This window comes from Dermacentor albipictus, chromosome 6, assembly GCF_038994185.2.
Source record: "Dermacentor albipictus isolate Rhodes 1998 colony chromosome 6, USDA_Dalb.pri_finalv2, whole genome shotgun sequence".
Classification (NCBI taxonomy): Eukaryota; Metazoa; Arthropoda; class Arachnida; order Ixodida; family Ixodidae; genus Dermacentor; species Dermacentor albipictus.
The window spans coordinates 29,487,346-29,501,099 of record NC_091826.1 but is presented as its reverse complement, the minus strand read 5'-3'; the positions used below and the strand labels follow the sequence as shown (position 1 = coordinate 29,501,099).

The 13,754-nt window shown below is 49.8% G+C and overlaps 1 protein-coding gene across 1 annotated transcript in view; it reads right to left on the bottom strand.

Moving 5' to 3' along the window:
* The window catches only part of LOC135905109 (GILT-like protein 1), a 213,445-nt gene extending 202,484 nt beyond the window's left edge, over nucleotides 1-10,961 (bottom strand). The window contains exon 1 of the mRNA XM_065436099.1: nucleotides 10,230-10,961. The gene's annotated coding sequence lies outside the window, so the exon portion shown is untranslated. The remainder of the gene's footprint in view (nucleotides 1-10,229) is intronic.
* Nucleotides 10,962-13,754: the final 2,793 nt, after the last annotated feature.

Sequence of the window (13,754 nt, the reverse complement as noted above, 5' to 3'; positions counted from 1 at the left end):
ACGAACGATCGAAGCTTTCTCGTACGACGGCTTTGCTGCGTACATGTAGTTTGTTGGAGCGCTCGAAAAGAAAAAATTTTTCACAGGGCATGTGGTTTGTGCGAGCCGGTACAACATAATTTCGCAATGCAGCGTGAAGCGAAACGAAGGGAAGCAAATAAACTGGACTGGCCACTTTGAGTTTCTACGTCAATCGTCGCTGTCGCGTCCACATTGTGTCATGAAGGCAAATACATTTCCTTTGTAACTGGTCGTTCTTGAAGCGCCCACGCGAACAGGAAGATACTTCGCTAAAAACAAACATTCAATTTAAAGCACTCGTACACCCATGCTTTGATAAAGCGTTAAGCGAGTGTAGTAAGTGTTAGATCGGGAACAAGGCCCCCGTATGAGAGTCGAAATGTCTTGGGTCTTTTTTTTTTCAATGTGTTTTTGGTCGGCGACCGTTTTTACCCTTGGCTATGAGCAATCCCGACTAGACGCGTTGTCGACGAACTCTTGATTTCATTTCTGCAAGTGCAACGCTGTTGTAATGTCCTTGCTGTTCTTTTCATACTGAAGCGAGTAACGTCATGACAAAGTTGTTGATCGGGTAAGTGTTGTGGCAAACTCAACCGAATTCCTCACAATCAGGTAGAATCAGTACTTCTTAGTAAATGCAAGCTTTTCATCGTTCAGATTTCTAGGGCGAAGGGTTTGCGCGTTCCCGCGTCGATGTTTTCGACCCTACCAACGAGACCACGCGAGCACCCCAAAACGAAACTTGCTGAAGGCCTGAAGGCTATTGTAACACATAACACAATATTTTCTTAATAAGGCGTTTCTAACAAGACACTCATACCAAGAGAGACAGTAAGTGTGCTTCTTTTTAATTATCAGATCGAGTTCGTGCAGATGAACGTCTACTTTTGCCAGCTGTGTCAAAGCTAGAAAAGTTAACCGGAAGAGGTCGTTTGGTTATTAGTCCGAGAACTGCATGCGCCTGTCTGTTTTTGAATGCCCGAATTGCGCGTTTAACCTACAGCATCTTTCAAGTTGCAATCATGAGAGTTTAAAGGCGGTTCTGTGTCGCAGAAACAAAGCCAAGTAGGAACTTACTTGCAGAGTTCTGTATGCGAGCTTTCCTGATGGCGACCCAGTTGGACTGCAACGGCAAGTGACAAAGAACAGGCTCCAACAATTACAAAACATTGCTCTCCTACGCAAGATAGCATCTATTAGAAATGATCGACAACGTATGGACGCATTCCCCGGGCTAATCGTTGACGCCAGATATAGCGCCGAAAATACTTCTGCTGCCTACGAGACACCTTCGAAGAGTTGCCAAAATCTCCGCGTTCACAAGTGACCCAACCGACATCGCAAACGAGTCAAATACAGTCGGCTCTCCACGTGGCCAGACGTGGCCGGTGGATCAGAACTGCATCGGCCACGCGTACTGCTCACAACAACGCCGGCGCAGCGGGCGAATATGGAAAGAACATCGTTGGCTGGCTGCTCACAGTCATCGGTTCCGCTTTACGTAGCACCAAGTCTCGCCCCCCGTTTCTTGCCGACCGCCACGCTGGGACGTCCCCTCCTTCCCCTACCCCCCCCCCCCCCCCACTCCGCTTTCTTATACAGGGTTGTACGAAAGCTAGAGGGAATAGCTCCTAACCCCGGGTGGAGGAGTTCGGGGTATGGGGAGAGAGAGAGAGAGAGAGATCTTGATGGATTGTGGTTCAGGGGTGACTGCGCACTCCACGACGACCCACCCACCGCCCAACGCTGAACCGCTGCTCGGCTGTCCGCCTCCGGGCTCGACGCCCTCTTCTTCAACGCGTCTTCTTCCCGATTTGTCTCGTGGGTCTGCAGGACAGCCCGCCTGGAGTCGCCCGCGGCGCAGGGGGACACCCCACGTGGCACGAGATCTGGGCTCCCAGAGCTCCCGTGCGTCCTAGCCCGAGTTTGGCAAATTCGTAACGCGCGGCCCACACGCGTGAACGCTCGTCCGAAAAGAGGAATGCTTGAGAAACATACAAGTACTTATGGGTGTGAACAAGCCTACATTTTTCTGTAACCGTAGCCCTGGCTCTTGGATGTTTAAATATAGAACGGTGCCGTCAAGAACGTTAGCAATCTTTGGTTATTGACGATCTTGGTTCGGTTGGCTTAGGCCGGGGCGATTGGAGGGTAATCAGCCTGGGTAATCAGGGTAATCAGCCTGCAAGGGACATAAAATAGGCCGATGAGTAGGATGATGATGGTGACGATGATGAAGATGATGAAGATGATGATGATGATGATGACGACCTTGGTTTGGTGTACTAGGATGCGAAACAAGAGTGGCACGGAGAAATGCGTCGTATTACGGAAGAACGTGTATGAAACAAATCGCCCAGTAACGGCTAGATATATTGACCTTGCGTTGGAAAGGGAGGTTGACAACACACCACGCACTGGAAGTAAGTCGCAAATAACCGCGCCGGGGTATGTTGCGGTTCAGCCAGCGTGGAGCTGATCGGTAGTACATGGGCTTGCACAAGCTTCTTCAATATGGCTTCAAACGACTTCCTGAAATTGTAAATTTATCGTTTTCATCAGAATGACAGGTTAAAAACGCCACAATTCGGCCTCATTATGCATATGGGCCCAAGTATTATTGCCTTCGTGCGTTTAGAAAAAGAGAAGTTGAAAAATTAAAACATATTACGCCACAAGAACGTATGAAGCCACAGACGTGAAGATTAAGAATTCATCTACTCGCCAGCCTTTTCAATGTATATAAAGGATGGCGGCACCAGGGCCGCTATTTTGTAGCGATGCCTTATGCCTTATTCTATGCTGTTCTTATCATCCACCACACACGGCCGCCTGATCCCGTTGATAATGTGGGCAGACCGTCGCTCTGACCACTGGCCAAGCGCGAAAAGCCTGAAAAGGCATAGAATCGGAAAAGGAATCGCTACAAAATACCGGCCCAGATTTACCTCGGGTAATGTTGACAGGAAGCTTTATGCTGCATTCGCGGTCTCAAAGATCTCAGACGGCGCATCAAAGGTGCGCCGGCGCAATCTCGGGGTCCACGTTCTAGCCTGTTAACACTGCGCCTGGGCTTCATGGCGCACATCTCGACAACCATCCGATCCTTAGATGTCGTTCTGAGTGGATACGCCTTGCAATCTCACCGGCGACAATTCGTAACTTACAATATGCCGTAAATTATTTGGCAATCTTTATTAGCGAATTTCAGCAAATTAGTCGATTATCCATTTCGATTTCTCGTGTGAATAGTGTCCGGCACGTCGAGTAATCAATCTAGCTCAATGACTACAATTACGCTATCTGTCACAAGCATGTTTTAAAATTGTGTATGATGTAAAGAAATGGTTATCGAGGAAGTGGCCCAACAGGTGGAGCAATCGCCGGCCTCAAAAGAAATTAAAATATTAAAATAAGTTCTGGTGTTTTACGTGCCAAAACTACGATACGGTTATGAGGCACGCCGTAGGGGGGGGGGGGGGGGGGGTCTCCAGGAATTCCGACCACCTGGGCTTTCTTTAACGTGCACCTAAATCTAAGTACACGGGCGTTTTCCCATTTCGCCCCCATCGAAATATGGCTGCCATGGGCGGGATTCGACCCGGCGACCTCGTGCTTAGCAGGCAAACAGCATAGCGCCACTAAGCATACCATGGCGGCCGGCCTCATCAACCAGACTATAATCACCTCTAACGTCATCACCATTGCCACCATCCCCACCACCGTAAGGCTCATTCTATAGTGCACGCCGCCGATGTTTCTTGTCTACCATTTAAACAGGAATCGATTTCTTTTCTTTTTTGTCAATCCAGCTTCGTTTGAAATTTAGCGTTAATTCCTTTTTTGCCTGTTTCAAGCACAGAATCATGCCAAGCAGGGGCGCAATGAAGCAACAAAACACAAACAAAAGTAACCCTGTTCTCCACGCGTCTGCGCACGCGTGTTCTCACATACCGGGGCAACGTGGGGTTCCGAAACTTCTCATTCAAAAGCGCAATATGGCGGAACGAGAATACACAGTGGACTCGGAACGTCAGGATTGTGGGTCGTGGGCACTGTAGTTGCAGGTAGAATCGCCGGTATGTCAAAGCGGCATCAACACGAGAGTTGCAACTTGCAGCAAGACGGCAATTTCTGGCCCCCATATGTTTAAGATGCTGGTTGGAAGTTTTAGCATTATTGCGGTCGTTGCCTTCGAACAATTTTTTTTGTACATTTCACACATATAGATATATATATATATATATATATATATATATATATATATATATATATATATATATATATATATATATATATATATATATATGTTTACACATCTATACCGCATGGGGCTGTTTCTTTGTAGAATTCATATAAAATATTCAATGCAACTGATACCGATAACTGTACTTAACTATGAGACCGTTTCGACGTGCGGGTTTAAAAAAAAAGCTTTTTTTTCGCAAATAATTGTGCATCCGAGCAATACCAGCATTTATACTAATCCACATTTCGTTCATTCAACCTGCTGACGCGAGTTAACAAATTAAGCAAATTTGTTTTCTGCCGCGTCATGAGACATCTCAGCTGAAAAAAATAAACTTCACCTGCTACAAAAAAAAAAGTATTTTGATTGTTTTTTTTTTCTTCAGGAAAGAAAGACGTTATAAGAAAAGCTACATAAGCAAAGGGTGATTAGTATACAGAGCAAGTAATTTCATTTATTGTCCAGACGGTGATGTGCTTTATAACGTCTGCTGCTTGGTTGACAGCTTAAGGCCAGAACCCAGCAAATGTTGGTCAGAAAAGGCCAACTTTTTTTTACGTAATGCATGTTATATAAACACAATCTCATTCCGAACAAGTGGAAACAAGGTTAACATATGTTGATGAATTCACCGACTCTTTGCTCAATTGTAAAATCTCATAAACCGAGGCATAGCAAGAAAGAAAAAAATTGCGACCACGACGAACAAGAAACACAAAGGCTATGCATATCCGTGCAGGAAGAAATATATACACAGTCAAGATAGACGCTTTTATATATGTGCCTCCTTTTTTTTTCTTTCAATGTCGGCTAAAAGGCACAAGGCATGTAAAACGCACCACCAGCGCTCCTCCAAGGTCCATATGCACGGGGGAGTTTTTCTAAGGAGCTCACGCGGTAACAGGTGGTGTCCAAATCCAGGCGCCAGCCCCAACGTCGCGATTCCCAATGATTACGTATGTGTTTATAAGACGGTAAGTGTGCGGAAGTTTCGAAAGATGTAGCGCAATAAACAGCGTCAGTAACAAAAATTTATGGCTCTCTCGTAATCGAGATAGATGTAATCATGAAATGGCAACCGGCAAGGCAGGTTGGAGGCGATACTAGTCACCATATTGAAAATATGGTGCAATGCATGTTTGCAACGGCACACCCCACACCACACCCCGCCATACTGTTCACCAGTCCATATGGACGCTGCCCAGTTAGAAAAAACCGGCTGAAGGCCGCACGACAGGCAGTGAAATACGCCAGAGAGAGCGCACTGCGTAGCTGGACGAATGAATTCTGCGGCTTCACGCGCCAAAACCAGGATTTAATTATGCACACTAAACATAAAAACACCCAGATGAGCATATTTCGCTTGTCCTCTAGCACGTCACCCTGTTTACATGCCTTTGCTCCCCATTGAGTGGCCGTTAAAGGCCATTTAGGTAGACGTTTCTTCGGCACACCACGGGAGTACAGCAATATGCCCACTGTACCCCCGTTTGAAGGGGCGGTTCTGCAGGTCCCAGCGGGAGTTTTATCGGTTGCAAATCAGAGTCAGTTAAACCTCGATATAGCGAAGTCAGTAAAATCGGCCATTCACTTCGTTATATCGCAACTTCCTTTTAATGAAATTCGGCCTTTTATGCAAAGTACACTCCCCGATCGATTTTTCTCGAATGGAAAGGGGCCGCAGAATTTTCCCAACTACCGGGCAAACGAAAAAACGCGAATTTGATTGAGAAAACAATTCGTTTCGATAAATTTGGGAACTGGCGACGAACGATAGTTTCATGCCACGTACGTCGACCATATTTATTTATTTATTACATACTGCCAACTGCCTCTTGGCAGTCCAGGCAGGAGTGAGTGTATACAAAGTCGGCACTGCAAGTCAAAAATAACAAAAACTTAGGTTACGAGGAACCATAAAAAAAGAATGCTTAATGATACAGACTATTGCGTCGGGAAAGGCAGCATGTACAAAATTACAAAAATAGGAAAATGGTGATTCTAAAACGAACACGCTTCATTGCAAAGATTGTACGGCAGCCACAAATGAATCAACCAAGGACATACAAGCGACTTCTTGCGGTAGAGCATTGCACTCTGCTATAGTTCGAGGGAAAAACGAGAAGCGATAAGCAGTAGTTTTAGTCGGTGGCATCACAATCGTTTTGCTGTGCTTGCGTCTAGTTTCTCTTGTTTTGTTGAAATTGATGTATATGTCGGGATCCATTTTTGTTTGTTTATTAACGATATTAAACAAAGTTATATCTTCAATATCTTCACATCGGCGGTACCAACTTGGCGAAGCCGGCCACGATTTCGCGCGCACTCCGCCCCCCGCGACTGACAGCGTCGCCCACATTGCGACGACGCTATCGGGGATGTGCTGGCAGCGAGGAGCGACTGCGTATCGCTCCACCGAGTCACCGAAACTCGAAATTATGCCGCGTTCAGACTAAGTGCGCTACGTACGGATGGCTCGCACGGATCGTAAGCGTAAACGCAAAAAAGCGCCAATAATTTGTTCACACTACTAGACAGCTTTCGTTACACGTACAGTCAACAGCAAAAGTTTGCGGGATGCGCGAGCGCGTGGCAAAGCGACCCTCCTCCCCTTCTAGCGGTGAACCCCTGGTGTCGAGACCGACGCCTGCACGCATGCGCGTCCCTCCGAAACTGCAAGCGTGCATGTTTCCGCGCTTGCGCTTTGCACGCCGGTGATATCCGAATGTAGCCGCGAGCTAGCCCTCTTGCGATATGCGCCGTGGCGACTTCGACGGGCAGAACTGCGTTTATACAACGGAAATCAATTGTCCCATTTTCATCTTGCCGGTCTCCTTCTATAGAGCGCGTCTTCTGCCACGCTCCTCTGCGGTATAACGCACCGTTCGTAAAAAGAAAGAAACAAGGAAGATTGGCCCAGGGAAGGTGTAGCCCAGAAAAAAAAAAATGACTTGTTGCGTTTGCCACCGCCGGCCCTATGCGTCAGCGCTCGTGACTCGACAAAAAGCGGCCGCAGTGGCGACCGCAAGTTCATGCTTCTAAACACGTTTAACACAGTTTCGCCCGTCGATCAGAAGGGGCACTCCAAAGGGTGTAAACTGTTCTATGCTGATAACGCGCGTACCGTTCGTTACTGGAAAGTTCCGGGCTCGCAGCGTTAAATAAACGAAACGCATCAAGGCAGATGACGATTATCGTTGTGTGGCAGAAGGGGCACGTCAAAGGGTGTAAACTGTTCTTATGGTATCTTCGACTCGTCGCCTGTATGCCCCGAAGCAGAGTCGGGTAGATGGCGCGTTTCCCGAGCTCAAGGGCAGAGGACAAGCGCGCAAGCCGAACGTGCGACTCAATCTCCGAGGAGGAAATTGCCGATGCGAAACCACGCGACTACTGCCAACGTCCGATGATTCGCCTATCCAAAGCTCGCGGCGCTGCCGGAAAAACCGGTGGACGTGCCGGCGGGACGAGCGTTCGTCGAGACGCCAGCATGCAGTGGCCTAGGTTGCCAAGGTTACGGTGGGCCGTCGCCAACAGCAGCGACGCGGCGCTGCGATGACGTTTCATTCTCGATGACTGCTCCGACGACAGGGCTCGGAGCGCCTCAGAGCGCTCCAAGATGGAGGAGAGCAATCGAGAAGAACAAGCCGAACGCAGGGCGCGCACCCTCTTTCAACCAGCCGAAGACAACGCCGCTCGCGAGAGCGCTCTAGAGCACTCAGAAACGACCAGCCGAAGATAGCATTAGAGTGTAGCATGTGTCCATTGATCGTCCCCGCAAAGTCAATAAGCAGCCTGGACCAACGCTCGCCCGTTTCTGGCCATGCGACAGGGGTTTGCTCGGGGGGGGGGGGGGGGGGGGGGGGGCATAGGCGCTGCTTGTACGCTGCAGGGACAAGACTTAACCATGTTCTCAATGTCGTTATCAATCCCCGGATACCACAGCAGGGAGCGGCCTAGTTCCTTGAGCAAATACCTTGACGGGTATCATGCAGCAGGCGTAACACTCCCACTCTTGCACTGTTAGGCACGATTGCGCGATGGCCCCAGATAGAAGCCCATGACTCCACGTTATCTCAGCCTTCCGGTTGAAGTATGCTCGCAAATGCAGGTCCTTGGGCCTCAAGTTTCTCGGCCATCCTTCCCGCAGCCATGTTCGCACCTTTGCCAAGTCATCATCGTGCGAGGTGAGAGCGGCCAGTTGTTTCGCAGACATAGCACCGTCACTGAGGTTTTCTGAGGTTTTCACCATCCCCAGTTTTTTTTTTCCATGGTCTCTGTGTGAGACATTGCGGGCGTCGGGAGTCGGCTGAGGGCATCTGCTAAAACGTTGTCCTTTCCCGGCTGGTGTTTGATGACGTAGTCGTATGCACTCAGCAGCAGGACCCATCCCTGGATTCAGGTGGCGGCCATCACTGGTACAGCCCTATCTGGATGAAAAAGTCCCGCAACCGGCTTGTGGTCAGTCAACAATGTCAATGGCTTACCGAGTAGGTATTGTCGGAATTTCGAGACGCCAAAAACTAGAGCCAGAGCTTCGCGCTCCAGCTGTGAATAATTTCGATCGGCTTCCGTCAGTACTCGAGAACCAAAGCCTATGGGCCGACGCACCCCTTCCCCGACAGCGTGAGAAAGCACTGCACCGACTCCTTCCGGGGAATCATTGCATATCGGAACTAGAGGCTTGCGTGGGTCTAAATGCACCAGGAAGTCAGCGGACACGGGGAGGTCCTTTACCTTGCTGAACGCCCGTTGTTAACTAGGACCCCACTTCCACTTAGCTTCCTGGCGAAGCACTTGATACAGTGGCGCCATGACCATAGATGCATTGGGACGGAACTTGTGGTAGTATGTAACCATGCCCAGATATAACTTCAGTTCTGCGAGGCTCCGCGGCCCCTTCATCTGAAGAATGGCATCCACGTTTTCCGACTTTGGTTGACGTCCCTGAGCGCTAATTTGATGTCACAGGAAATCCACCTGTGCTCGACGGAACTTGCACTTGTCCGCATTTTAAGCGCACGCCATTTTTCCTGAAACCACTGCAATACTTCGAGCAGTGCGGTGCAGTCACTTTGTTGCTCTGCGATGATGACGTCGTCTAAGTAGATCTGAACCCCAGGAAGTCCTCGCAAGATGGTCTCCATGCAGAGTTGGAACACTGTCGGCGCGGAAGCCACTCCAAATGGCAGGCGAGTGAAACTAAGCAGTAACTTATGTGGGGTTATGGTCGTAAGTAACAGGGCTTCCTCGTTCAATGGTAGCTTATTGTAAGCCTCCTGCAAATTGGTCATGGCGAAAACCTGAGCGTCGTTCAACGTTCTCATGATATCTTCCACCCGGGGCAACGGATATTGCTCAGTGTGACAAGCTTTGTTTACCCCAGTGAGGTGAAAATCACCGCAGAGGCTAATGCGGCCGTTACGCTTTACTACCGGCACCACCGGTGCGACCCACTTAGAATGAGACACAGGGACAATAATGCCCGCGGCCAAAGGCACTGAAGTTCAGCGTCTATCCTTGTCGAAAGGTGTACGGAACTTCGCGTCCTGTCCAGAATTTCGGTAACACGTTGTCCCACATCTCAAAGTGAGACTTGTGCGGGACGCGAGCGCGGCTGGAAATCAGCAGAAAGAAGCGAGTAATGCGTTCCTGAAGAACAAGCAACAACCTACTATTTTGTGTTCGTTCAGCCTTTACACAACCACGTAGCCCTTTGGGACCAATTAAGGTTTCTTGTCTGTCTGTTTGTCTGTCTGTCCAGCCTCTACGGGTCGGTTGCGCACCCTCGCACCACTTCCCTTTCCTGCACACTCCGCGATAATATTTTACCAAGTCTGGCTGCTGCTGTGCGACCGCGAGGCCACCACAAGACCTAGGCCTGGCGCAAACACGTCAGCGAATTCTGTTACCAAACGGTTCACGTTAACATCGTCCGTCCCAACGAAAAGCATTCGCTCACCTGTCGTGTTCACGTTCATTACTGACGCCTCGAGCATGTTGAACGCCTGGGTCAGGTCACGTCTGCACAAGTTGGCGCCCGAGCAACCGAGGACTGTCAGGGATCCGTCCGTCGACCGATTTCCTCACGAAACCTTGAGCTTGAGTTGTCCACGAACGGGAAGCTCTCCCAGGAAGCAAGTCAGTTTCAATGGCGAACCACGCAGCTTGGGCCACACTGTTTTGTCTTGCTCATAGGTGGGCCACGTGACGACCGACACCAGTGACCCTGTATCGACCTGCATGTCCACTGGAATGCCCCCACAGTTCAATGTGCGTACAATGGGTTGCGTGATACCGGCGTGGCTGACATGACTCCGCTGCTTCCAACGCGAATATACCGTCCGTGCCCACAGATGTGCCCTCCTCCTGAGACGATAGGGTTTTTACCTGACACGACAGCCTTGGTGGCCCTAGAATGAACTCTCTCTCCCGACGGAAATAGGCTCGGACGATATGACCCCGCTGTTGGCACTTCAAGAATGTTGCCGAACGGAACCGGCGATCCCCTGGTTCGTGCCCTTTCGCTCCGCAGTGGTTGTACGAAATAATCCGTGGCCGGTTTCTTGGGCGATAAGACTGTCCTCCCATCGCATGTGCTACGCTTCCTTCAGCGGCGCGGCTCATTATCTGCAGCGCGCTCCCTTCTGACATTTTGACTGATAGCACAATTTCTTCTGCTTCCCTCCTCGTCAGCTGCGACTTCGCGAGCAACTGTCGACGCGCTCCTGCGCTTTGCAGCCCACGGACGATACGATCTTGCAGCATTCGATCCAACGTTGCGCCAAAATAGGATGTGTCCGCTATTTGACGAACGACACTATGAAATCTTTGACAGGTTCGCCTGGCAGCTGGTCGCGTGTAGAGAACCTGTAAAACTGTGCTATCTCATTTAGTTGCGGCGAAAAGTGCTGATTCAACAAAGCTACCACTTGGGCGTTAGAAAGTTCGTTCGCCTTGTGTGGCGCGCATCGACCACTAAGTACTATCAGCGTCAAATGAAACGTGAACAGCGGAGTGCGTCGCCCAAGCATAAGTGAAAGTATAGTGCATGCCGCCCAGCCATCACCATTGACAGGCACGCTCATCCTGTTTGGCCGCACCGTGCGATCCCCCTATGGTGACATGTTTTTGTTTCTGTTCTAGTTCTTGCATTCGAAATAGAGAAAACAAAGATAAAACAGAAGCTAAAATTTGCAGTTCATGGCGAGTATTGTCGCCCAGTTCGCCGAAAGCACAAGTGCTATCAGCGCGAACATCAGCGCGCGTGGGGCAGTTTGCACCATCATCGTTATAGATCCGCTCATGTAGTTTGCCGCTTGTGCGCCACATTCATTCCTTCAATCGGCAAACTTGCGCAGCGCGGTATCGCTTGGCAGCGGCGACGATGGACGGCATGGGCTTGCCCTGCGCGTTTGGCCGTTCGTTTGACTCCCAAAACGAGCGCCGTGTGGCGTCGGATGTGCGCGCCTGTCAATGGTGATGACTAGACGGCGCCTACTATACCTTCACTTAGGCTTGTGCCACGCGCTCCTCTGTTCACGTTTCATTTGACGCTGATAGTACACCCACGGTGTGGGTCGTCAGTGCTGCAACGAACAGGACCCGCTTCTTCTTGTAGTCCGTGACGCCATTGCCTTCAAGGAAGGCCTCCAGTCGAACGTGGTAAGCTGGCCACTTGTCGCCCGTCTCGTCAAACCACGGCGGACTGGCATATCCTCCCATGGTGGCGAAGACTGCGTCGTACTAAAAGGGTGGCCTGTTGTCCCGCATTCCTCGTCGCCACTGAAGAATCCGCACCAACACAGCGGTGGCTGGGCCAAGACAACGTTTATTACTTTGATGCATGTTAATATGGGCTTTGCGCGAGACGGTTAGAAAGGGAGTGTGAGGAGGAAGATCAGCGGCGATAACTGTTGCCGTACGCTGGCGTGACGTCATCCCGATGTAGCGAAGTAAACTAATCTAGAACGATTATTTTACCCCCGACCTCATTTAAGGGCCATTGCGATTGTAAAATCCGGGTTTTCAAGAAGAACGGTGGCGTAGGGTAGACTGGGAGTGTTGAAATGCGCCCATATCGGATGGGAACCATACAGGGATAGCAATAATTGAGCCGTGACCAACACGGCTGTCAGCCCGAGCGACAATCTCGGTAGAGTTATTTATGACTCTACCGTTATTTAGACTCCACGGCAAGTCATTTTTCAACGACCATTGCCCGTTCTGCGAGTGTGTGTGTGTTCTAAGTGAACAGACGCGCTGACATGAGTCACTGGAAGGCCTCAGTGCAACAGTCGGCCGTCCAGAACCATTTTGCACGATCGCTGCATTTGTGCGGGCTTTGTCTTATTAGAGGCGAGTTGTTCAGTGCTTAGTGTGAAGCCAGAGTAGTTAGAAATCATGATTTCAGATGATTAGGAACTTTGCCACGTCTTTGAGGTCTGTGAATTGGATGGCTGTGAGCGTTTGTTTCCCGAAGCGCAACCCACTATACCCCGCAGTGAAGTTACGTGCAATGCGGGGTGAGCTAAGCACGCCGCGCAACCGCGGCCTAATGCTATGTTCACACTACGGTCGTAACGCGCGTAACAGCTCTTTTGGCGTATCGAACGTAACGGCTGTAAAAAACGTTACGGCAGTTAACAGTTTGTTAATAGTTTGTTCACATTTACTGCTGCTTAAATTACGGCTTTTACAACAGGCCAATCAAATTTGGAGCTGCAGAATCGACGTCACCAGCGGTCCAATATGGCTTCTGCCAACATGCGATTGCTGGCCGAGATCGAAGAAATTCACGCTCAAAACAAACTTGTAGTCATGCATTCAATCGCCCAAAGACGACGAAGGCGACGCAGAAGGGTTTGGGTGCGGCAAGTATTTCTCGACAGGGCCGTGGACGGCGATTTTCACAACCTTTTCGCCAAGCTCCGAGTTGGTTACGCTGCGATGTTTCATAACATCATGCGCATGTCGCCCCAGCAGTTCCGCTTCCTTGAAAACCTAATGAGACCACTCATCGAAGTTCGGAGCAGGCATCTGCGGCCATCGATTTCCTTGGCGGATAAACCAGATGAACTGAAAACAGTCTCGCAAGGCGCACTGCAAAAATTTTCACGAACACAGCCAATCGTGCGCACGGAATGACGGAATGGCACTTCCCGCGCCCGGAGCTGTCTGCAGACGGGAGGACGGAAGTGTCGTCACCGGTTGTTGAAAGCCGAAAGCTTATCGGTCATTGGATGTGTCGCAACGGTCGTAACATTACAGTCGTAAATGTTGCCGACCCTTTAACACTCTCACCCACGATTTTTGCGAGAATTGCGCACGTTGGCACCTTTACGTTCGCAGTCTGAACTAGACGCATACGCTTGTTGCGCTTCCGCTTACGTATGTTACGAAAAATCGGCGCCTTACGAACGTAGTCTGAACATAGCATTACAATGTGTCGACTCATTACGATTTGCTGCAATGTGCGTATGGGTGC